Here is a 24,138-nt window from a genome sequence, read left to right as displayed (position 1 = left end):
CTGGATATGAAATTCTGGGTTGAAAATTCTTTTCTTTAAGAATGTTGAATATTGGCCCCCACTCTCTTCTGGCTTGGAGAGTTTCTGCCGAGAGATCTGCTGTTAGTCTGATGGGCTTCCCTTTGTGGGTAACCCGACCTTTCTCTCTGGCTGCCCTTAAGACTTTTTCCTTCATTTCAACTTTGGTGAATCTGGCAATTATGTGTCTTGGAGTTCCTCTTCTGGAGGAGTATCTTTGTGGCGTTCTCTGTATTTCCTGAATTTGAATGTTGGCCTGCCCTACTAGGTTGGGGAAGTTCTCCTGGATGATATCCTGAAGAGTGTTTTCCAAGTTGGTTCCATTTTCCCCCTCACTTTCAGGCACCCCAATCAGACGTAGATTTGGTCTTTTTACATAATCCCATACTTCTTGCAGGCTTTGTTCATTTCTTTTTCTTCTTTTTTCTTTTGGTTTCTCTTCTCGCTTCATTTCATTCATTTGATCCTCAATCGCTGATACTCTTTATTCCAGTTGATCGAGTCGGTTACTGAAGCTTGTGGATTTGTCACGTATTTCTCGTGTCATGGTTTTCATCTCTGTCATTTCGTTTATGACCTTCTCTGCATTAATTAGTCTAGCTGTCAATTCTTCCACTCTTTTTTCAAGATTTTTAGTTTCTTTGCACTGGGTACGTAATTCCTCCTTTAGCTCTGAGAAGTTTGATGGACTGAAGCCTTCTTCTCTCATCTCATCAAAGTCATTCTCTGACCAGCTTTGATCCGTTGCTGGCGATGGGCTGTGCTCCTTTGCAGGGGGAGATGTGCTCTTATTTTTTGAATTTCCAGCTTTTCTGCCCTGCTTCTTCCCCATCTTTGTGGTTTTATCTGTCTCTGGTCTTTGATGATGGTGACGTACTGATGGGGTTTAGGTATAGGTGTCCTTCCTGTTTGATAGTTTTCCTTCTGACAGTGAGGACCCTCAGCTGTAGGTCTGTTGGAGATTGCTTGAGGTCCACTCCAGACCCTGTTTGCCTGGGTATCAGCAGCAGAGGTTGCAGAAGATAGAATATTGCTGAACAGCGAGTGTACCTGTCTGATTCTTCCTTTGGAAGCTTCCTCTCAGGGGTGTACTCCACCCTGTGAGGTGTGGGGTGTCAGACTGCCCCTAGTGGGGGATGTCTCCCAGCTAGGCTACTCAGGGGTCAGGGACCCACCTGAGCAGGCAGTCTGTCCCTTCTCAGATCTCAACCTCCGCGTTGGGAGATCCATGGCTCTCCCCAAAGCTGTCAGACAGAGTCGTTCGCGTCTGCACAGGCCGCCGCTGCTTCCCCTGTTGGTCTTCAGCTGTGCGCTGTGTATTAGTCTTATAGCTTGATTCAACTCAGTTGTGAACTCAAGGGCAGGATCCAGAACATCTTGTGTTGATCACAACCCCTAGCACAAAGGGAGAGCACTGAATGAATCCTCAGCACCTATCTGCAGGTTAATTGCATACAGTGTCCCCTCTCAGGCAGACACCTGAGACTGAAGCATCACAGGAAGTCCACAGTATTATTTGAGACTAGTGGCAATGTTATATTTCAAGGTTCATTCTCTAGGAGTGGCCAAAAATATTCCATGCTTTGTTTGACCAGGCCTATGAGTACCAGGCCTGGTACTTCCTGCCTTTAGCATGATACTCCTCTGTAAATATAAGAGGTAAATTTGTAGAATTTCCCTTTCTATAAAGTATAATCACCATTTTGCTAAGAAGTCGCAGCCTACAGGTGAAAAATATTGAGTAGAATATGTGCATATTATTATTATCAATAATCTTTCAGAATTTAGCTAGTTGTTTACAGAAAAAGTCTAGAAAGAATGCTTAAAATTTGATATCTTAGTGTTGTAATTAATGTAACTATAACATGACAAGACCCTAGATGTTTGAAATCCAAGTTTTGAACCATTTCAGTAATATGAGGTCAAACATTATAGAGGGACCAAAAGGATATTTGAAGAGCATCGATGTGTTTTTGCTGTGTGTCAAAAATTACTCTAGATTTTCGTCAACCAAAGCCAGAAAATCCGAAAGCATTCCCTGCATTTTAAAGCAAACACTCTTCTCTCTCTCCTGACTTGACAGAGATTGTGATCAGTCCACTGAACATAATGGCATTTCCTCCTATCCACACCTAATATAAACTCCAGCCAATTTAATGGGGTCTATTACATAGTTTGGGGATGCAAGCACATAAAGTCTTTGGCTCTTGAGACACTCGTCTTGTGTGCCAGGACCAGGTGCAGAAATACAAATACATATGTATTAAGCCTGAGACAGCTGCTTTGCCAGTGCTTTTGTATTTTTTCCATTTAAATAGAAAGGTTGAGCCGGCACAATTTCCATCAATTATACCTAAAGTGTTCTTTTTCTTGTGGAGGAAGAGAGTACATTTAATTCATCTACCCAGTATTGATGTCTAAACCATTAAGGTTTTTAAATTCATTAAATGAGAGTTGAAAATCAAAAGTGATATTTTCAACTAACTAGAATTCTCAGAAAATGGGGTTTCTGGTTAATTGAATGTTCTGGCTTAGTGGACGGTTTAGTAGACAGACTTTTTGTTGTTGTTGTTCTATCCATGTCTTTAACCTCTTTTTAAAATGTACCTATACATTTTTGCCTTAGTAAGCACAGTGGACTGAACCTGATTGAATCTTGCTATCACTAAGAGTTACATAGTGTTTCTGTACTCTAGCTTCCATTGATCCTTGAAGGATAATGACTAAATCTGGGCTGAACCTGAGGTATACCCTGGGAAACTGCTTTTGGAAACCTGTTTGGTTTCTTCTTATTTTCTTCCTTCCCTAAAAACAGAGTACATAAAAGAAAAATTCATAGCCAAGTGAAGATTTTGATTTGCTAACCTACATTTTACTGAATAAAAACATGTTTTAGGGCAGGAAAATTGTACCTAAGTAATCTGAAAAAAAAATGTGCTAAAGAAGCTTACAGCCAGAAAAATGTGACCTTGCATGTCCAAAGGAAACAAGCAGTGAATTTAGTTCATCATGACCTATCTACTCAATTTATTCCCTAGCTGAATTAATCTTACAGCAATTTTCATGGACCAACTCACCATTTGGATTTTTCTGTAGTGCAAATGTTAGGTTCTACTTATGAACTATCTAAGATTCTTGGTGGTGAACAGAACTGCTTTATACTTTTTTCCATCCATGTACCTTAAATGGTATAATTATTGAAAGGGAAAGATGGCCTATGGGTCTGAAAACTGGCCTTCCAGCACTTTTCACCACAATGGACTCATAGTCAATGTTCTTGATTCATTTTCAGGCAAGTATTACCTTGTTTCTACTTCCACAAACCTTCGTTTGTCTTCAGTAGTGACTGTTTATCATGCCAGATGGTGTAGAGAGAGTGAGAACTGTGTAGAATTATACTACTGTCGTATTTATTTCCTAGGTAATATTTTTGGTAGTTTTGTCACACAGTTAATGGATTTGTTTCTATTAACATGTAGGGCCTTCTTGACCTAATCATTTTTCACACGTGCTCCTGTGTAAATTCTAAATTCAAAGGTGCTAGGTCAGTAGCTAAATTGAGTTTATAGAAGAAAGGACCACTGCAAAATCAATTATTCCAATTTGGCGCTGGGTCATTTACTTGCCTTTGGGAGGATTTTTAATACCCATTTACCCCAAATGCAACTAACCTGAAAGCTGAAATGATTAAAGTTTGGTGGGCTATTATAGTAGAAATCTGGAGATAAAAATTGCTACTAAAAGGAACTGTGGTTGGTCATCTTAGTAACCAAAAAACTTTTAATTCCAAACATTCAGGAAATGGCAAAGGAGGTAGAGGCAAACTGAAAAAGTAGTAAAATGGGGGGATAGACAAGTAAAGAGGTAAGGGAAACTGTGAAAATTGACTAATTTCAACAACATTACAGTATTAAAATGGTGAAAGGGAAGTAGACATGAAGGAGAAGTAAAAGAAATTACAAGGAAAAAAAAAGCAATAGGTGCAGATAGAAAGATACCAAAACTTTTTAGCATAGTGATTAAGCTTATGGGCTGAGGAGCCAGACTGCCTAAATTCAAATTCAAATACCTCCCTATTTCCTCCTCTCCTCTGCCCCGGCAACCACCATTCCACTCTTTGCCTCTATGAGTTTGACTATTTTAGATTCCTCATGTAGGTAGTATCATGCATTTGTCCTTCTTGTCTGGCTTATTTCACTTAGCTTAATATCTTTCAGGTTCGTCCATGTTGTCACATGATTTCCTTTTCTTTAAAGGTAGAATAATAATCCATTTTATGTGTATATCACATTTTCTTTATTCACTCATCCATCAGTGAACACTTAGATATCTACTGTACAGCATAGCACCTACAGTTAACAGTACTGCATTGTATACTTAAAAATTTGCTAAGAGGGGCCAGGCGGGGTGACTAACTCCTGTAATCCCAGAACTTTGGGAGGCTAAGGCAGGCGGATCACTTGAGGTCAAGAGTTCAAGACCAACTTGGCCGACATGGTGAAACCCCATCTCTACTAAAAATACAACAATTAACCAGATGTGGTGGTGCTCGCCTGTAACCCCAGCTACTCAGGAGGCTGAGGCAGGAGAATCATTTGAACCTGGGAGGTGGAGAGGTGGAGAGGTGGAGGTTGCAGTGAGCTGAGATTGTACCACTGCACTCCAGCCTGGGCAACAGAGCAAGACTCTGTCTCAAAAAAAAAAAGTTTGGTAGGAGGGTAGATCTTATTTTAACAGTTCTTATTACAATAAATAAATAAATAAATAAATAGGGCAGGAAAAAACTTTTGGAGGTAAGGGATAGTTTTATGGCATAGATTGTGGTGATGGTTTCATGGGTGTATACTTAACTCCAGATTTATCAGGTTGTAAACATTAAGTATGTACAGCTTTTGGTATGTCAATCATATGTTTCTTTGTTTTCTATTGCTTTAACTGAATACCTGAGACTGAGTAATTTATAAAGAAAATAAATTTATTTCTTACATTTTGGAGGCTGAGAAGTTCAAAGTTGAGGAGCCACATCTGGTGAGGGCCTTCTTGCTCGTGAGGACTCTTCAGAGTCCCAAGGAGTGCAGGGCATCACATGGCAAGGAGCTCAGAAGAGATGACCAAATTGGTCTTTATAACAGACCTACTCTTGTGGTAACTAACCCACTGCCTCAATAACCCATTAATCCATAAAGAGATTATTCTTGAGGGTAGAGCCCTCATGACTCAATCAGCTCCACAAAGGCTTCACCTCTTCATACTGTTACATTGGGGTTTAAGTTTCAATATGAGTTTTACTTCACAAGGTTGTTGTGAAAATTTATTGAGTTAACAGTATTGAAAGCACCTAGTACAGTTCCTGGCATGTGGTAATCACTTAATAGATATCAGGTATTATTTTTATTATATGCCAACAACAGAGGAAAGCCAAACCTTACTACCAATGAAAGTAAAAAATTATCAGAGGTATGCTAATATGTAAAGAGAAAATAGATGTCTGAGCATGTCTTAGGTCCAAATAAGAAAACATTACTGGAAATCTATAATGCCAACTTCCGATATCAGTACTGGAATAAAAGATTGTTGCAAAATCTTTGCCAGTAACAAACTGTTGAACAGTACAGGTGTCTGGCTCTGCCTAGGTAAGGTAGCCACCTGCTATTTTACATAAATTTCTTGATGTTGTGATCAAAGCCCCTGACCTTTAATGGACCTTAAACAGCAAATGCACATAAGTAAATACAGTTGACTGAGCCCTGCGCTTTTTCTTAAAGATTGATTTTGTGGTTTATAATTCACTAGGGTATTTAAGAAGCAAGATGTATCTGGAAAAACAAAAACAAAACAACTGCCAAACTACAAAGCTGCAGACACATTTCAGAAATATGCTTTCAGAATTATGTTTGCAGAATCTGGTTTATTCCATGAACATCTTTGTGTTGATGATGTGAAAGACAAAATGTACCAGACAATTAAGGAAGTGATTTTATTCAGGTATTGCAATGGGGGAATATTTATTAATGAGGACCAGCTCAAAGAAAAGGAAGGAAGCCTGGCATTTTATAGAGACAGTTAAACAAGGGAGTCATCTGTAAATCTTTTGGGAGTTGTGAGGAAGGATGGAGATGGGTCTTCCCTTGGAATAATGTGTCAGTGTAGGATGGTCACTTGTGGTTAGCCTTTTCCTGGAAAACAAAAGGTTGGGGGGGATTTTTTAACCATTGCTGCTTTCTGGGGTACACAGGGCTCAAATAAACTTAAATACTGTCATTTCTCTCTTTTGTTTGAAGCAAATATCATTTATCATGAGTAAGTCAGAGGAGAACATCAAGCTCCTAAGTGAGGTGAAGCTGAAGTCTAAGAAATAGTCTTTCAAGGACTCTTGTTGGTGTTGTTCCTGCAAAGCCACTTGAACCATCTGTTGAGAGGCAGTGGCAAAGGTCAGTTGTTTTAGGGTCCTGGAAATTAGGCATATTAAAAGAGGGATGGCAACAGTGAAAAAGGAAATGTTGGCCAGGTGTGGTGGCTCACACCTATAATCTCAGCACTTTGGGAGGCAGAGGTGGGTGGATTGCTTAAGCTCGGGAGTTCAAGGCCAGCCTAGGCAACATGGCAAAACCCTGTCTCTACAAAAAATACAAAAAATTATCTGAGTGTGGTGGCATCCACCTGTAGTCCCAGCTACTTGGGAGGCTGATATGGGAGGATCACTTGAGCCTGGTGGAGGCTGCAGTGAACTGAGATCATGCCGCTGTGTTCCAGCCTGAGTGACAGAGTGAGACCCTATCTCAAAAAAAAAGTTAACATAAAAGATTATATTATAGTAAAGAGCCAAGAATTGAACCCTGAAAGTAACCAGTCCAATGGATTCCAAGGCATCAGTGGAAGAGAACTTTTCCATTTTGCAGAACCACTTATAGAGCTAGGGTATGGGTACTCTTGGCAATGCTGTTTGTCCACAGTCTTGGTTGCTGCTATGGTTTATATATGGTTTCCCCCTGCCAAAACTCTGTTGAATTTAATCCCCAATGTTAAGAGGTGGGGCCTAATGGGAGGTATCTGGGTCATGGGAGCAGATAGCTCATGAATAAATTAATGCCCTCCTGCAGAAGTGAGTGAGTTTTTATTCTCTCATGGGAATGGATTTGTTCCCACATTACTAAGTTGTTTTAAAAAAAGTCTAGTATCCTCAGTTTCTCTCTCTTGCTTCCTCTCTCACCATGTGATCTCTTTGCACACAGCTGCTCTCCTGCTTTCTACTGTGAATGGAAGCAGTATGAGGGAGGCCCTTACCAGATGCAGCTGCCCAATTTTGAACTTTCCAGCCACCAGAATTATAAGCCAAATAAACCTCTTTTCTTTATAAGTTATCCAACCTCAGGTATTCTGTTATAGCAACACTAAATGGACTAAGGCAGTCACCTTTCATGTAAAAGGTATGCATGACTTGGGTGTTTCTTACAACTTCTATCATAGTCTAGGCAGCAGCTTGTTAAAGGAGAATTCTAATCATGCATGGTCGGCTGCAATTCTGTGTTTGTCTAGGTTTAGATTGAGCCACTGGGGTTTAGCTTGCAGGGCTGCCTGGGATTTGGACAGTCAGATTTTAGTTCTCAGTGACTCTGAGTCAGGTGGGAAGGAGAAAACTTGAAAAAGTTAGTTTGGAGGATGTTAGCCAGATATTGAAGTAACCTAGAAGAATTGAAAATTTGGTAAAGATTGACGATTTGAACAAGTTAACAAGATCCAGTTTTATTTACAAGTAGGTGCCAAAACTGGTTTTTCCACAGAAGAAAAGGAAGTCAATTATCTAATTTTTTTTGAAACAGAGTCTCTGTCACCCAGGCTAGAGTGCAGTGGCACAATCATAGCCCACTGCAGCCTCAGACTCCCAGGCTGAAGCAATCCTCCTGCCTCAGCCTCCTGAGTAGCTAGGACTAAAAGTGCATGCCCAGCTAATTTTTTAAACTTTTCGTGAAGATGAGGTCTTGAACTCCTAGCCTCAAGCAATCCTCTCACCCCAGCCTCCCAAAGTGCTGGGATTACAGCATGAGCCACTGTGCCTAGCCCTAAGGAAGTCAATTATATCTCCACCAGACAGGATAAAGTTTGCTTATCCATCAGTAACCTGCAGCTTATAAATAGGTACAAAATAGCTCAAAGACAGTGAATAGGACTAGACTCTGATAACCTAGAATGGTGTGCTATAGATGAGGCAGAGTTTTCTGCTGAAACACAAAATTTCTCTCTATAGTCACTTCCTTTTGACTAAAGATAATCTCAAGAAAGATTATTCTTGAACGCAAAATAAGGCTGGTCTCAAACAACAAAAGAAAAATAGTTAAATTGGAGTTCATCAAAATGTAAAGCTTTGGGGCTTCAAAGGATATTTATCAACAAAGTGAAACAACAACCTACAGAATGGGAGAAAATATGTGCAAATCGTATATCCAATAAGTGTGTGATAGCCATAATATAAAAAGAACTCTTACAACTCAACAGCAAAAAAATTAAAAATTAAAAAAAATTTTAAATTTTAGGCCAGGTGCAGTGGCTCACGCCTGTAATCCCAGCTCTTTGGGAGGCTGAGGTGGGCAGATCACGAGGTCAGGAGATCTAGACCATCCTGGCTAACATGTTGAAACCCCGTCTCTACTAAAAAATACAAAAAAATTAGCCATGCATGGTGGCGGGCGCCTGTAGTCCCAGCTACTTGGGAGGCTGAGGCAGGAGAATGGCGTGAACCCGGGAACCGGAGCTTGCAGTGAGCCGAGATCGCGCCACTGCACTCCAGCCTTGGCGATAGACCAAGACTCCGTCTCAAAACAAACAAACAAACAAAATTTTAAAATTTTAAAATTTTTTAAAGATTAAAAATTTAAAAATCGGCAAAGGACTTGAATAAACATATGTCCAAAGAAGGTATACAAATGGACAACAAGCTCATAAAACAATGCTTGACATCATTAGTCATCAGGAAAATGCAAATCAGATCCACAAGTAAATACCACTTCCCACATACTAGGATGGCTAGAATTTAACAACAAAAATAACTTGAAAATAACAAGTGTTGGTAAGGAAGTGGAGAAGTTGAAGCCCTTATACACTGCTGGCAAGAAAGTAAAATGGTGCAACTACCGTGGAAAACAGTTTGGTCGTTCCTCAAAAGTTAAACATAGAATTACTATATGACCTAAACATTCCACTTCTAAGTATAAATATTCAAAAGAATTGCAAACATGTATTCAAACGAATACTTATGCACAAATGTTTATAGCAGCACTATTCACAATAGCCATACAATGAAAACAACAAAAATATTACCCATTTGTCAACAGATGAATGGATAAACAAAATGTGGGGTGTGTGCGTGTGTATGTATGTGTGTGCGTGTGTGGTGTGTGTGATAGAATATTATTCAGCCATTAAAAAAAGAACAAAGTACTGGCACATGCTACAACATGGATGAGCTTCAAACACATTATATTAAGTGAAATAAGCCAGACATAAAATATCACATATTGTGCGATTACACATATAAAATATCCAAAATAGGTAAATCCATAGACATCCAACACAGATTAGTGGTTATCAAAGGCTGGAAGCGTGTAAGGAGTGAATGTTTAATGAGCATGGATTTTCTTTTGCGGTAATGGAAATGTTTTAGAACTAGGTTGAGGTGAAGGTTACACAGTATTGTAAAGGTACTAAATGCCACTAAATTGTACACTTTAAAATGATTAATTTTATGTTATGTAAGTTTTGCCTCAATAAAAATGTTAAAAAGTAAAAATTAAGTCTCATTAGATTTAGCCTGATTATTTACATAGGCACAGTAAGAATGGTAACTTACCAAATAGACCTTAAGCTTGCTTTGCTCGAAGTTTTCATAAGGAATCTCAATTTGAAATTTTAAAAGCCTATCAAGCTAAGAAGATTTTACTTGCTGTATCTATAAATGTGGGAGAACTATTCTCTTTTTGAGGTCGACAGAATATCCTAAGCTTCTAACGCTTGCCAGGAAGTAACCTTCCTTACTCAGTTGTAAGGCTGAGAACCCTGTAAGTCAGGTACCAGGCTAGTTTTCCCAAGAGGGCTTTGTATGCATTGGCTCCAAAAAGTCAGCCTTAGTACCTTAAAAGTGTCTGATCATATCTGATTCAGTGAGCATCATTCACAAATATGACATTCCAGGCAAGACCTTGGTTACATACCAATGTTTCTAATCATGTCCTGGTAAGAAGGGCAGACAGATTTTTATTGAACCAATGCAGATATTTATATTGCTATGAAAATAAGAATACTCAATGAGAGTTTCCAAATCCTGGAGAACTCAGGGATATAAGATATCATTTACAAATGTTTCATTTCAGTTTACAAAAGCATGGTCTACTAGATAGTTATGAATTATAGATAGTATAAGAGAGAAGAGAAATGGGAAGTGAGTTTCTTATATATCCAGAAAACAGAATATTCAAGCTTTAGCAATATTCCAGACAAAACCCAAATCATCACTTCTGTCATTCAGGTCTTATGTAATTAGTTATTTTTCTACTCAACCTTGGGTTAGCACTATCTTATTAACACACTTGCTTCTCAACTAGAGTTCTCAAAATCCTGCCTCAGTTCACTAGTGTTGTGTCAAAGTTGTTTAAACCATCTTATCATAAGCCTGTACACAAAAGTACCTGGCATAGTTCTTTTCCACGGGGCTCTGAGAAAGCCCTTTGTTGAAGATGAAGCCCTCTAGCTTGTAGCTGATTGCAAGTGCTTTCAGGGAAGCATTGGTGTAAAACATAAAAAGCTGTCTACCTGCAGATGATAAAAGACTTACAATAGCTATGGTTAACTTATTGCTGATCATTTTCAAAAGGGAAAAATACAATGAGAGTTCATTACAAGAATAATAAAGCAACTGACAAAGAGGTGCAGTTTCTGTGGCACGTAAAATGAGATAAAAGTCAATCCAAAAATTTTTTTTCAACAAAATATCTTTTTTTTTTTTTTTTTGAGACGGAGTCTCACTCTGTCACCCAGGCTGGAGTGCAGTGGCACCACCTCAGCTCACTGCAACGCCCCCTTCCGAGTTCAAGCGATTCTCCTGCCTCAGCCTCCCGAGGAGCTAGGACTACAGGCACGTGCCACCACGCCCGGCTAATTTTTTTTTTTTTTTTTTTTTTTTTTTTTTTTTTTTTGTATTTTTAGTAGAGACAGGGTTTCACCCTGTTAGCCAGGATGGTCTCAATCTCCTGACCTTGTGATCCGCCTGCCTCGGCCTCCCAAAGTGCTGGGATTACAGGCGTGAGACCCCACGCCCGGCCAAAATATCTATTTTCTTAAAAATTTTTATTTTAGGTTCGGGGATACTTGTGAAGGTCTGTTACTTGGTAAACTTGTGTCACAGGGGTTTGTCATACAGATTATTTCATCACCCAGTTATTAAGCCCAGTACCCAACAGTTATCTTTTCTGCTCCTCTCCTTCCTCTCACCCTCCACCCTCAATAGACCCCAGTGTCTGTTGTTTCCTTCTTTGTGTTCATGAGTTCTTATCATTTAGTTCCCACTTAGGAATGAGAACACGCGGCATTGATGAGCATTCCAGGTCTTTGTTGTTGTGAATAGTGCCACAGTGAACATTCACGTGCATGTGTCTTTGATGGTATAATGATGCATGGTAGAATGATTTATGTTCCTCTTGATATATACACAGTAGTGGGATTGCTGAGTCAAATGGTAGTTCTACTTTTAACTCTTTGAGAAATCACCATACTGCTTTCTTCAATGGTTGAACTGGTTTACTCTCCCATCAACAGGGTACAAGTGTTTTCTTTTCTCTGCAGCCTCACCAGCATGTGTTATTTTTTTGAACTTTTAATAGTAGCAACTCTGACTGGTGTGAGATGGTATCTCATTGGGGCTTTGATTTGCATTTCTCTAATGATCATTGATACTGAGCTTTTTTTCCTATGCTTGTTGGGTACATGTATGTCGTCTTTTGAAAAGTATCTGTTCATATCCCTTGCCTACTTTTTAATTAGGTTTTTGTTTTTCTCTTTTAAACTTGTTAAGTTCCTTAAAGATGCCGGATATTAGACCTTTTTCAGATGCATAGTTTGCAAATATTTTATCCTATTCTCTGGGTTGTCTGTTTACTCTGTTGATAGTTTATTTTGCTGTGCAGAAGCTCTGAAGTTTAATTAGATCCCATTTGTCAATTTTTGCTTTTGTTGGAATTGCATTTGTTGTCTTTGTCATGAAATCTTTGCCCATTCCTATATTCAGAATGGTATTACCTAGGTTGTCTTCCAGGGTTTTTACAGTTTTGGGTTTTGGGTTTTACATTTAAGTCTTTGATCCATCTTGAGTTGATATTTGTATATGCTATAAGAAAGGGGTCCAGCTTCAATCTTCTGAATATAGCTAGCCATATTCAGCACCATTTACTGAATAGTGAGTCTTTCCCCCATTGCTTGCTTTTGTCAGCTTTGTTGAAGATCAGATGGTCATAGGTGTGCAGCCTTATTTCTGGGCTCTCTATTCTGTTCCATTGGTCTGTGTATCTGTTTTCGTACCATTACCATGCTGTTTTGGTTACTGTCGCCCTGTAGTGTAGTTTGAAGTTGGATAACATGATGCCTCAAGCTTTGTTCTTTTTGCTTAGGATTGTCTTGGCTATTTGGGCCCTTTTTTGGTTCCATATGAATTTTAAAATAGTTTTTTCTGGTTCTGTGAAGAATGTCACATGTAGTTTGATAGGTATAGCATTGAATCTGTAAGTTGCTTTGAGCAGTATGGCCATTTTAATTATATTGATTCCTCCTATCCATGAGCATGGGATGTTTTTCCATTTGTTTGTGTCTTCTCTGATTTATTTGAGCAGTGTTTTATAATTCTCATTGTAGAGATCTTTCACCTCCCTGGTAAGCTGTATCCCTAGGTATTTTATTCTTTTTGTGTCAATTGTGAATGAGAGTTCTTTCATGATTTGGTTCTTGGGTTGACTATTGTTGGTATGTAGGAACGCTAGTGATTTTTATACATTGATTTTGTATCCTGAAACTTTGCTGAAGCTGTTTATCAGCTGAAGGAGGTTTTGAGCTGAGATTATGAGGTTTTCTAGATATAGAACCATGTCATCTGCAGAGATAGTTTGACTTCCTTTCTTCCTATTTGGATGCCCATTATTTCTTTCTCTTACCTGATTGCTCTGACTAGGACTTCCAATACTATGTTGAATAGGAGTTGTGAGAGAGAGCATCTTTGTCTTATGCCAGTTTTCCAGGGGAATGCTTCCAGCTTTTGCCCATTCAGTATGATGTTGGCTGTGGGTTTGTTATAGATGGCTGTTATTATTTTGAGGTGTGTTCCTTCAATACCCAGTTTATTGAGAGTTTTTAACATGAAGCGGTGTTGAATTTTATTGAAAGGCTTTTCTGTCTCTATTGAGATGATCGTGTCGTTTTTGTCTTTAGTTCTGTTTATGTGATGAATCACATTTATTGATTTGCATGTATTGAACCAACCTTGCATCATAGAGCTGAAGCCTACTTGATCATGGTGGATTAGCATTTTGTTGTGTTGCTGGATTCGGTCTGCAAGTATTTTGTTGAGGATTTTTGCATTAATATTCACCAAGGATATTGGCTTGATGTTTTCTTTTTTGTTGTGTCTCTGCCAGGTTTTTGTATCGGATGATGCTGCTCTCATAGAATGAGTTGAGGAGGAGTCCCTCCTCCTAAATTTTTTGGAATAGTTTCAGTAGGAGTAGTACCAGCTTTCTTTATACATCTGGTAGAATTTGGCTGTGAATATATCAAGTGGCAGGCTTTTTTTGGTTGGTAAAGCTATTTATTACTGATTCCATTCTGGAGCTCATTACTGGTCTGTTTAGGGAATCAGTTTCTTCCTGGTTCAGTCTTAGGAGGGTGTATTTGTCCAGGAATTTATCCATCTCTTCTGGGTTTTCTAGTTTGTGTGCACGGAGTGTTCATCATAGTTTCTGCTGGTTATTTTTGTTTCTGTGGAGTCAGTGGTAATATTCCCTTCGTCATTTCTAATTTTGTTTGTTTGGATCTTCTCTCTTTTCTTCTTTATTGGTCTAGCTAGCGGCCTATCTTATTAATTTTTTCAAAAATCCAACTTTTGCATTCATTGATCTTTTGAATGGTTTTTCATGTCTCAGTTTCCTTCAGTTCACCTTTGATTTTGGTTATTTCTTGTCTTCTGCTAGCTTTGGAGTTGATTTGTTTTTGCTTCTCTAATTCAGTTGTAATGTTAAGTTATTAATTTGAGGTCTTTCTACGTTTTTGAAGTGGGCATTTAGTGCTAGGAATTTCCCTCTTAACACCGCCTTAGCTGTTTCCCAGAGATTCTGATGTATTGTATCTATTTTCTTATTAGTTTCAAATAACTTCTTGATTTTTGCCTTAATTTTATTATTTACCCAAAAGTTATTCAGGAGGATGTTGTTTAGTTTTCATGTAATTACATGGCTTGGAGTGATTTTCTCGGTCTTGACTTCTATTTTTATTGTGCTGTGTCTCAAGAGTGTATTTGGTGGTATGATTTTGGTTATTTTGCACTTGCTAGGGATTGCTTTATGTCTAATTATGTGGTTGATTTTAGAGTATGTGCTATGTGGCAATGAGAAGAGTGTATATTCTGTTGTTTTTGGGTGGAGAGTTCTGTAGAGGTCTACCAGATCCAGACAAAATATCTATATACATAATGATTAGCCCTTGTCTTAATACGTCTGTGTTCCTCTAAAGGAATACCTGAATCTGGGTAATTTATAAAGAAAAGAGGTGTTTGGCTCATAGCTCTGCAGTCTGTACAAGAAGCATGGTGCCAGTATCTGCTTCTGGTGAGGGCTTCATGCTGCCTCCACTTATGACAGAAGGTAAAGGGAAGCCACGTGTGCAAATCACATGGTGAGAGAGGAAGCAAGAGAGAGGGAGAAGGTGCCAGGCTCTTTTTAACAAACAAGAGTTCAGGGGAACTCTTGCAGGAACTAATAGAGTGAGAACTCACTCATTACTGTGAGAACCAAGCCATTTGTAAGGGATCCACCCCCATCACCCAACACTTCCCACTAGGCCCCACCTCCAACACTGGGGATCAAATTTCAACATGAGACTTGGAAGGCCAAATATCCAAACTGTAGAAATCCTATTTTCAAAGAAGAGAGGGTATTATATGTAATTTATAAAAATGCATGAACATTATCTTTATAGAGAAAAAATATTCAGATATAACATATAATAATCCTGACATAATATATCATGAATATACCAAGCATATAGTTTGAACATACCCAGAATATATCAAGAACATCAAGTAAAGAGATTCAGTAATCTGGAATAGTTCTTAAACATGTGTATATTAACAGAATTTCATAGGTAAAGGATGTGAATCCCCAGCTGAAAACTAATGACTGGGAAAATGCTAGGTTCAAAACAAAGAAGCAATGTGGAGACCAAGTTAACATTTTTAAAAAACTGAAATTATTACTGAAAACACTATACTATAGTTATCTAATATCTGGCAAAGCAGCATCAGGATTCTGACGTATCTTGGCCAGTGACAGCACTAATGAATCTGTAGAAAGGTTCCATATCGCATACAATTTCTAAAATGTTTATGCTAATAACATTTTACCTATACCAATTTAACCTAGAAAAAGCAAAGCATCTCTTCTGATTTGACATCTCTTCCCATGCAACTCCTCAATAGCAGTATATTGAATAAATCTAATTCTTTTTAGCACTTCTCTTTCAATAAAGAACAATTTTTTTTTTTTTTTTTTTTTTTTTTTTTTGCCATTTTAACAGTGGGGAAACCAAATTCTAGCTTTGCATCAGAATATTTGGTACTAAAGTTCTTTTTGGAAATATTATAAATAAACTCATCAAACCTTAGCCAGCCACCTTAACAAATAAAATTCCCTTTCTGTGATCCCTCTATAACTTTCTATATCTATGTACATCTTTTATAACAACTTCTTTAATTGGTAAAAAATAACATGTTCATTAACAGACCCAAGTATACATAACTTCTCTGTAGCATGTAGAAATAAGAAGCAAAAGCATACAAAATTATATGTAGTAATTAATGTTTCAGCATTCTCTTACTTAGAAATAGTCTAGATATGTAATGAATATTCATTAATTGATTCAATTTAATATCAGCCCAAAGTTTTTAGTTACCTAAAGATTTTGTAAATTATCTTTACGCTGATATACTACAAAACATAATTACTGTTGAAATAAAGTTTGTCAGAATAATGATTCAACTTGATTTAAACAAGTTTACTTTTTTTATAATCATAAACACTTAGGAGAAGTAATGTTACCTCATTCAATCAGTAAACCTGTCTATGTTTAGGAAGAATATACTCAAGTAGAAAAAAAAATCTACTTGTATATTAATGCCCAACACTGATAAATCAGAAAAGACATGGCTGGTTTTAGTAAGCCAAAATTACTAAATTAGTCTCATTTGCCCAAGATTTACCTAAATTATGTGAACTTGAATTCTTAAAGTATTTGAGTTTGTTTTTATAGGAATACTTTTTTTAGCATACTGAAAATCTTGAACGTTCAATTTCCTTATTTTCTGGGGATTTTAGGAATATTCTATTTATCTAAACACTTATTATTTCTATAAGCCAATGATAATAGAGCTCCTTTAATTTAAGAGATGTTATCATCTAATTTAGTAATAGTAATACTATCCAGAGGTAGAAAAATGTTACAAATTCACACAATGAGACATAAAGGACTTTCTGAATGATAGACATCATCATCATCATTATTATTATTATTCAGGCTATTGCCATGAGGAGAATCTTCATTAGTGTAAGGAACATCTTAAAGAAAAGGAAGGGGGCCACCTGCTTAATGGAGACAGGTAAATAAGGGAGTCATCTCCCAGTCTTATGGGCATGCTGAGGAAAGAGAGAGATGAGTCTTTCCTTAGAATATGTCAGGGCAGAGGCATGCCCAAGATGGCCAAATAGGAACAGCTCCAGCCTCCAGCTCCCAGTGTGAGTGACACAGAAGACGGGTGATTTCTGCATTTTCAACTGAGGTACCGGGTTCATCTCACTGGGTCGTGTCGGACAGTTGGCGCTGGTCTGCGGGTGCAGCCCAACCAGCAAGAGCTGAAGCAGGGCGAGGCATCACCTCACCTGGGAAGCACAAGGGGGAAGGGAATTCCTTTTCCTAGCCAAAGGAAATTGACACACACAACACCTGGAAAATCGGGTAACTCCCACCCTAATACTGCGCTTTACCAAGGGTCTTAGCAAACAGCACACCAGGAGATTATATCCCATACCTAGCCCAGAGGGTCCCACGTGCATGGATCCTGCCTCATTGCTAGCACAGCAGTCTGAGATCTAACTGCAAGGCGGCAACGAGGCTGGGGGAGGGGCACCCACCATTGCTGAGACTTAAGTAGGTAAACAAAGCCTCTGGGAAACTCGAATTGGGTGGAGCCCACCACAGCTCAAGGAGGCCGTCCTGCTTCTGTGACTTCTCCTCTGGGGACAGGTCTTAGCTAAACAAAAAGCAGCAGAAACCTCGGTAGAGGTAAATGCCCCCGTCTGACAGCTTTGAAGAGAGCAGTGGATCTCCCAGCACAGAGGTTGAGATCTGAGAACGGACAGACTGCCTGCTTAAGTGGGTCCCTGACCCCCAAGTAGCCTAACTGGGAGACATCCCCCACTAGGTGCAGACCGACACCTCACACCTCACATGGTGGGGTACCCTCCTGAGATGAAGCTTCCAGAACAAGAATCAGACAGCAACACTTGCTGTTCAGCAATATTCTATCTTCTGCACCCTCCGCTGCTGATACCCAGGCAAACAGGGTCTGGAGTGAACCTCAGGCAAACTCCAACAGACCTACAGCTGAGGGTCCTGATTGTTAGAAGGAAAACTACCAAACAGAAAGGAAACCCATATCAAAACCCCATCGGTACGACATCATCATCAAAGACCAAAGGCAGATAAAACCACAAAGATGGGGAAAAAGCAGTGCAGAAAAGCTGGAAATTAAAAAAATCAGAGTGCATCTCCCCCTCCAAAGGAACGCAGCTCATTGGCAGCAACGGAACAAAGCTGGACGGAGAATGACTTTGATGAGCTCAGAGAAGAAGGCTTCAGTCAATCAAACTTCTCACAGCTAAAGGAAGAACTAGGTGACCAGCGCAAAGAAACTAAAAACCTTGAAAAAAGATTAGACGAATGGCTAACTAGAATAACCAATGTAGAGAAGTCCTTAAAAGAACTGATAGAGATGAAAACCATAGCACAAGAACTACGAGACAAATGCATAAGCTTCAGTAACCGACTCGATCAACTGGAAGAAAGAATATCAGCGATTGAAGATCAAATAAATGAAATGAAGTGAGAAGAGAAGTGTAGAGAAATAAGAGTAAAAACAAATGAACAAAGCCTCCAAGAAATATGGGATTATGTGAAAAGACCAAATCTACGTCTGATTGGTGTGCCTGAAAGTGAGGTGGAAAATGGAACCAAGTTGGAAAACACTTTGCAGGATATCATCCAGGAGAACTTCCCCAACCTAGTAAGGCAGGCCAACATTCAAATTCAGGAAATACAGACAACGTAACAAAGATACTCCTCGAGAAGAGCAACTCGAAGACACATAATTGTCAGATTCACCAAAGGTGAAATGAAGGAAAAAATGTTAAGGGCAGCCAGAGAGAAAGGTCAGGTTACACACAAAGGGAAGCCCATCAGACTAACAGCAGATCTCTCGGCAGAAACTCTACAAGCCAGAAGAGAGTGGGGACCAACATTCAACATTCTTAAAGAAAAGAATTTTCAAGCCAGAATTTCATATCCAGCCAAACTAAGTTTCATAAGTGAAGGAGAAATAAAATCCCTTACAGATAAACAAATGCTTAGTGATTTTGTCACCACCAGGCTTGCCCTACAAGAGATCCGGAAGGAAGCACTAAACATGGAAAGGAACAACCGGTACCAGTCATTGCAAAAACATGCCAAAACGTAAAGACCATCGATGCAAGGAAGAAACTGCATCAACTAACGAGCAAAATAACCAGCTAATATCATAATGACAGGATCAAGTTCACACATAACAATATTAACCTTAAATGAAGATGGACTAAATGGTCCAATTAAAAGACACAGACTGGCAAATTGGATAAAGAGTCAAGACCCATCAGTTTGCTGTATTCAGGAGACCCATCTCACATGCAGAGACACACATAGGCTCAAAATAAAGGGATGGAGGAAGATCTAACAAGCAAATGGAAAACAAAAAAAAGCACAGGTTACAATCCTAGTCTCTGATAAAATAGACTTCAAACCATCAAAGATCAAAAGAGACAAAGAAGGCCATTGCATAATAGTAAAGGGATCAATTCAACAAGAAGAGCTAACTCTCCTAAATATATATGCACCCAATACAGGAGCACCCAGATTCATAAAGCAAGTCCTTAGAGACTTACAAAGAGACTTAGACTCCCATACAATAATAATGGGAGACTTTAACACCCCACTGTCAACATTAGACAGATCAACAAGACAGAAAGTTAACAAGGATATCCAGGAATTGAACTCATCTCTGCACCAAGCGGACCTAATAGACATCGACAGAACTCTCCACCCCAAATCAACAGAATATACATTCTTCTCAGCACCAAATCGCACTTATTCCAAAATTGACCACATAGTTGGAAGTAAAGCACTCCTCAGCAAATGTACAAGAACAGAAATTATAACAAACTGTCTCTCAGACCACAGTGCAATCAAACTAGAACCCAGGACTAAGAAACTCAATCAAATCCGCTCAACTACATGGAAACTGAACAACCTGCTCCTGAATGACTACTGGGTACATAACGAAATGAAGGCAGAAATAAAGATGTTCTTTGAAACCAATGAGAACAAAGATACAACATACCAGAATCTCTGGGACACATTTAAAGCAGTGTGTAGAGGGAAATTTATAGCACTAAATGCCCACAAGAGAAAGCAGGAAAGATCTAAAATCGACACTGAAACATCACAATTAAAAGAACTGGAGAAGCAAGAGCAAACACATTCAAAAGCTAGCAGAAGGCAGGAAATAACTACGATCAGAGCAGAACTGAAGGAGATAGAGACACAAAAAACCCTCCAAAAAATCAATGAATCCAGGAGCTGGTTTTTTGAAAAGATCACCAAAATTGATAGACTGCTAGCAAGACTAATAAAGAAGAAAAGAGAGAAGAATCAAATAGATGCAATAAAAAATGATGAAGGGGATATCACCACCGACCACACAGAAATACAAACTACCATCAGAGAATACTATAAACACCTCTACACAAATAAACTAGAAAACCTAGAAGAAATGGATAATTTCCTGGACACTTACACTCTCCCAAGACTAAACCAGGAAGAAGTTGAATCCCTGAATAGATCAATAGCAGGCTCTGAAATTGAGGCAACAATTAATAGCCTACCCACCAAAAAAACTCCAGGACCAGATGGATTCACAGCTGAATTCTACCAGAGGTACAAGGAGGAGCTGGTACCATTCCTTCTGAAACTATTCCAATCAATAGAAAAAGAGGGAATCCTCCCTAACTCATTTTATGAGGCCAACATCCTCCTGATACCAAAGCCTGGCAGAGACACAACAAAAAAAGAGAATTTTAGACCAATATCCCTGATGAACATTGAGGCAAAAATCCTCAATAAAATACTGGCAAACCGAATCCAGCAGCACATCAAAAAGCTTATCCACCATGATCAAGTGGGCTTCATCCCTGGGATGCAAGGCTGGTTCAACATATGCAACTCAATAAATGTAATTCAGCATATAAACAGAACCAAAGACAAAAACCACATGATTATCTCAATAGATGCAGAAAAAGCCTTTGACAAAATTCAACAGCCCTTCATGATAAAAACTCTCAATAAATTTGGTATTGATGGAACGTACCTCAAAATAATAAGAGCTATTTATGACAAACCCACAGCCAATATCATACTGAATAGGCAAAAACTGGAAGCATTCCCTTTGAAAACTGGCACAAGACTGGGATGCCCTCTTTCACCACTCCTATTCAACATAGTGTTGGAAGTTCTAGCTAGGGCAATCAGGCAAGAAAAAGAAATCAAGGGTATTCAGTTAGGAAAAGAAGAAGTCAAATTGTCCCTGTTTGCAGATGACATGATTGTATATTTAGAAAACCTCATTGTCTCAGCCCCAAATCTCCTTAAGCTGATAAGCAACTTCAGCAAAGTCTCAGGATACAAAAATCAATGTGCAAAAATCACAAGCATTCTTGTATACCAGTAACAGACAAACAGAGAGCCAGATCATGAATGAACTCCCATTCACAATTGCTTCAAAGAGAATAAAATACCTAGGAATCCAACTTACAAGGGATGTAAAGGACCTCTTCAAGGAGAACTACAAACCACTGTTTAGTGAAATAAAAGAGGACACAAACAAATGTAAGAACAGACCATGCTCATGAATAGGAAGAATCAATATTGTGAAAATGGCCATACTGCTCAAGGTAATTTATAGATTCAGTGCCATCCCCATTAAGCTACCAGTGACTTTCTTCACAGAATTGGAAAAAACTGCTCTAAAGTTCATATGGAACCAAAAAAGACCCCGCATTGCCAAGACAATCCTAAGCCAAAAAAACAAAGCTGGAGGCATCACGCTACCTGACTTCAAACTATACTACAAGGCTACAGTAACCAAAACAGCATGGTACTGGTACCAAAACAGAGATATAGACCAATGGAACAGAACAGAGCCCTCAGAAATAATACCACACATCTACAGCCATCTGATCTTTGACAAACCTGAGAGAAACAAGAAATGGGGAAAGGATTCCCTATTTAATAAATGGTGCTGGGAAAATTGGCTAGCCATAAGTAGAAAGCTGAAACTGGATCCTTTCCTTACTCCTTATACGAAAATTAATTCAAGATCTATTAGACTTAAATGTTAGACCTAAAACCATAAAAACCCTAGAAGAAAACCTAGGTAATACCATTTAGGACATAGGCATGGGCAAGGGCTTCATGTCTAAAACACCAAAAGCAACGGCAACAAAAGCCAAAATTGACAAATGGGATCTCATTAAACTAAAGAGCTTCTGCACAGCAAAAGAAACTACCATCAGAGTGAACAGGCAACCTACAGAATGGGAGAAAATTTTTGCAACCTACTCATCTGACAAAGGGCTAATATCCAGAATCTACAAAGAACTCAAACAAATTTACAAGAAAAAAACAACCCCATCAAAAAGTGGGCAAAGGATATAAGCAGACACTTCTCAAAAGAAGACATTCATACAGCCAACAGACACATGAAAAAATGCTCATCATCACTCGCCATCAGAGAAATGCAAGTCAAAACCACAATGAGGTACCATCTCACACCAGTTAGAATGGCAATCATTAAAAAATCAGGAAACAACAGGTGCTGGAGAGGATGTGGAGAAATAGGAACACTTTTACACTGTTGGTCAGACTGTGAACTAGTTCAACCATTGTGGAAAACAGTGTGGCGATTCCTCAAGGATCTAGAACTAGAAATACCATATGATCCAGCCATCCCATTACTGGGGATATACCCAAAGGATTATAAGTCATGCTGCTATAAAGACACATGCACACGTATGTTTATTGCGGCACTATTCACAATAGCAAAGACTTGGAATCAACCCAAATGTCCATCAGTGACAGACTGGATTAAGAAAATGTGGCACATACACACTATGGAATACTATGCAGCCATAAAAAAGGATGAGTTCGTGTCCTTTGTAGGGACATGGATGCAGCTGGAAACCATCATTCTCAGCAAACTATCGCAAGAACAGAAAACCAAATACCACATGTTCTCACTCATAGATGGGAATTGAACAATGAGATCACTTGGACACAGGAAGGTGAACATCACACCCCGGGTCCTTTTGTGGGGAGGAGGGAGAGGGGAGTGATAGCATTAAGAGATATACCTAATGTAAATGACGAGTTAATGGGTGCAGCACACCAACATGGCACATGTATACATATGTAACAAACCTGCAAGTTGTGCATATGTACCCTAGAACTTAAAGCATAAAAAAAAAAGAGAGAGAGAATATGCCAGGGCAGTGTGGTTCTTTGCAGTTCGTCATTTCTGATAACACAAAAGGGTGTAAGGTTTCTTAACCATCACTGTTTTTGCAAAAACACAGGGCTCGGGCAAATCTCAATGTTATCAATGAGAAGAGTATACTTTGTCAATTTTCTCTGTAGCTTTTCTCTGTATTCTCCTTTATGTACCATATTATTTCTGGTTGCCTTTTTTGTTTGTTTCATGCCTTATCTCCCCAATTTAATTGTACGTTCTGTGAGGAAAGGAAATATGTCTTGTATTGATTTGTACTCTTCCTCCACATCTCTCTCCTCTTTTTGCCTAGCACTTAGTGTTCTGTCCCATCTACCTAAAAGTTATTGATGTTCAAAAGGATGACAGATTATCTCTTTTTTTAATGTGCAAAGGCAGTAAACTTACAAAATGTAAACTTTTCATAATTGAAAAATAGCATTCGCATCTAAGAACGTCCAAAATCACATATTTAATCCTTACTTAAAGAGAATTCATAGATGGAGAAATCTTTTTCTTTAGTTGGTCTCTACCTGGTTGCATATCTAAGGCCAAGCTATTCTTTGGCTAGATGATTGCTGAGTTCACCATCATGAAGCAGAGTCAGTGTCTAGAGATATTTTTACCAACCTTCTGCTTGCCAGTGTACATGTCATTGATTCAGCCTGTGAACCAGAGCATTATTTAGAATATGAAATGTTATTATGGAAGAGATTTCATGAAGAAGTTTATGCATTGTGTAGGCACTACAAAGAGCTTTACAGTCTCATAGTAGCAAAGATGCCATTTTAACTGTTGCTTATGCCTATGCAATCTCAAGGAGAACTCAGAAGAAATGGGCTGGATATTTGAAGTGTCTGTGGAAGCAAAATAAATTAAGCATTTAGGATGAGGCCTTAAAAATAACTTACAATACACTCTTGATGATAAAGAATGTTATTTTACATCTAATCAGCAAGGCTTGGTGGAAG

The 24,138-nt window shown here is 38.7% G+C and overlaps 1 protein-coding gene across 4 annotated transcripts in view; it reads left to right on the top strand.

The window, feature by feature from the left end:
* HDAC8 (histone deacetylase 8) overlaps nucleotides 1–24,138 on the top strand; it is a 261,897-nt gene that overhangs the window by 68,152 nt on the left and 169,607 nt on the right. The gene's annotated exons all lie outside the window — the stretch shown is intronic.

This window comes from Rhinopithecus roxellana, chromosome 7 (genome assembly GCF_007565055.1).
Source record: "Rhinopithecus roxellana isolate Shanxi Qingling chromosome 7, ASM756505v1, whole genome shotgun sequence".
Classification (NCBI taxonomy): Eukaryota; Metazoa; Chordata; class Mammalia; order Primates; family Cercopithecidae; genus Rhinopithecus; species Rhinopithecus roxellana.
Note: the sequence above shows the minus strand (reverse complement) of the source record. Positions and strands in the feature narration are given on the sequence as shown.